This window comes from Rhinoraja longicauda, chromosome 22 (genome assembly GCF_053455715.1).
Source record: "Rhinoraja longicauda isolate Sanriku21f chromosome 22, sRhiLon1.1, whole genome shotgun sequence".
Classification (NCBI taxonomy): domain Eukaryota; kingdom Metazoa; phylum Chordata; class Chondrichthyes; order Rajiformes; family Arhynchobatidae; genus Rhinoraja; species Rhinoraja longicauda.
In genome coordinates this window covers 366,429-369,099 of record NC_135974.1, presented here as the reverse complement: position 1 = coordinate 369,099, position 2,671 = coordinate 366,429, and positions in this window count along the sequence as shown.

Here is a 2,671-nt window from a genome sequence, read left to right as displayed (position 1 = left end):
CAGGTTGGGGGGGTCAGGGTGGGGGGAGGGTCAGTGTGAGGGGGGTCAGGGTGGGGGGGGTCAGTGTGACGGGGGAGTCAGGGTGGGGGGGTCAGGGTGGGGGGGAGGTTCAGTGTGAGGGTGGGGTCAGGGTGAGGGGGGTCAGGGTGGTGGTGGGGTCAGGGTGGGGGGGGTCAGGGTGGGGGAGGGTCAGTGTGAGGGTGGGGGGGGAGGGTCAGTGTGAGGGTGGGGTCAGGGTGGGGGGTCAGTGTGAGGGGGTCAGGGTGGGGTTGGGGTCAGTGTGGAGGGGGGTCAGGGTGGGGGGGGTCAGGGTGGTGGGAGGGACAGCGTGGGGGGGGGTCAGGGAGGGGGGGCTGGACCCAAATATCACCCCGTTCACATGTTCCCCCCTTCCCGGTGCTCAGACCCACACACGGTGCCCCCCCACTCTCTCTCTCTCTCTCTCTCTCTCTCTCTCTCTATTTCCATCTGTCACGATCATTCTCTCGCTCTATTTTAAACCGACCATTTATTTCTGCGATCTTCCCCCCTCCCCAACCATTTCTCTCTCTACCCCCCTCTCCCTCCCTCTCCCTCCCCCCCTCTCCCTCCCCCCTCTCCCTCCCCCCCTCTCCCTCCCCCCCTCTCTCTCCCCCCCTCTCCCTCCCCCCCTCTCCCTCCCCCCCTCTCCCTCCCCCCCTCTCCCTCCCCCCCTCTCTCCTCCCCCCTCTCCCTACCCCCCTCTCCCTCCCCCCTCTCCCTCCCCCCCCTCTCCCTCCCCCCCTCTCCCTCCCCCCTCTCCCTACCCCCTCTCCCTCCCCCCCTCTCCCTCCCCCCTCTCCCTCCCCCCTCTCCCTCCTCCCCCTCTCCCTCCCCCACTCCTCTCCCCTCTCCCCCTCCTGCCCCGGGGGGGGGGGGGGTGTCCGCGGGGGGGGGGGTGTCCGCGGGGGGGGGGGGGTGTCCGCGGGGGGGGGGGTGTCCGCGGGGGGGGGGGGGGGGGGGGGGGTGTCCGCGGGGGGGGGGGGGGGGTGTCCGCGGGGGGGGGGGGGGGGGGTGGAGGGGCCTCACCTGCGGCGGGTTCGGGCAGCGCTGTGTGTGAGTCTCCGCTATATATTGCGGGGGGGGGAGGGCGGTGTCGCCGTCGCCTGCGCAAAAGCGGACCCGCCCCCCCCCGCCTCTACAGCAATGCGGTACCGCACCCCCCCCCCCCCCCCCGCCCGCCCCCGCCCGCGCCGCCCGCCCGGCCCCGCCCCGCCCGAGAGAGAGGGGAGAGAGAGGGGGGGGAGAGAGGGGGGGGAGAGAGGGGGGAGAGGGGGGGGAGAGAGGGGGGGGAGAGGGAGGGGAGAGAGAGGGGGGGGGGGAGGGGGGAGAGAGGGGGGAGGGGAGGAGGGGGAGGGAGAGGGGGGGGAGAGAGGGGGGAGAGAGAGGGGGGAGGAGAGGGGAGAGAGGGGGGAGAGAGAGGGGGAGAGAGGGGGGGAGAGAGAGGGGGGGGAGAGAGGGGAGAGAGGGGGGAGAGAGAGGGGGGAGAGAGAGGGGAGAGAGAGAGGGGGGAGAGAGAGGGGGGAGAGAGAGGGGAGAGAGAGGGGAGAGAGGGGGGAGAGAGGGGGGGAGAGAGGGGGGAGAGAGAGGGGGAGAGAGAGGGGAGAGAGGGGGGAGAGAGGGGAGGGAGAGGGGAGGGAGAGGGGGGGGAGAGAGGGGGAGAGAGGGGGGAGGAGAGGGGGGAGGGAGAGGGGGAGAGAGGGGGGAGAGAGAGGGGAGAGAGGGGGGAGAGAGAGGGGGGAGAGAGAGGGGAGAGAGGGGGGGAGAGAGAGGGGGAGAGAGAGGGGGAGAGAGGGGGGAGAGAGGGGGGAGAGAGAGGGGGGAGAGAGGGGAGAGAGGGGGGGGAGAGAGAGGGGGGAGAGAGAGGGGGGAGAGAGGGGGGAGAGAGGGGGGAGAGAGGGGGGAGAGAGGGGGGAGAGAGGGGGAGAGAGGGGGGGAGAGAGGGGGGAGAGAGGGGAGAGAGGGGGGAGAGAGGGGGGGAGGAGAGAGGAGGGGAGAGAGGGGAGGGGAGAGGGGGGAGAGAGGGGGAGAGAGGGGGAGAGAGGGGGAGAGAGGGGGAGAGAGGGGAGGGAGAGGGGGGAGGGGAGAGAGGGAGGAGGGTGGAGAGAGAGAGGGGGGAGAGAGGGGGGGGGTGGAGAGAGAGGGGGGGAGAGGGGAGAGAGAGAGAGAGGAGGGGAGTGAGAGAGGAGGGGGAGAGAGAGAGGGGGGAGAGAGGAGAGAGGAGGAGAGGGAGAGGAGAGAGAGAGGAGGAGAGGGAGAGGGGGAGAGAGAGGAGGGAGAAAGAGAGGGGGAGGAAGAGGGGGAGGGGGGGAGGGGGAGAGGAGGGGGAGAGAGAGGGGGGGAGGGGAGAGGGGGGGGAGAGAGAGGGGGGAGGGGGAGAGAGAAAGGGGGAGAGTGAGGGGATAGGAGAGAGGGGATAGGGAGGGGGAGAGAGAGGAGGTGGGAGAGGGGAGAGAGTGAGTGAGGGTGAGAGGAGGGAGAGAAGTGGGAGAGACGGGAGAGAGAGAGGGAGGGGGAGAAAGAGGTGAGAGAGAGAGGGGGGAGGGAGAGAGAAGGGAGGAGAGAGGGGATAGGGAGTGGGAGACAGATGGGGAGTGAGGTGAGGAGGAAGGGGAGGGGACATTGAGAGAGGTAGGGGAGGGGTGGAGGGAGA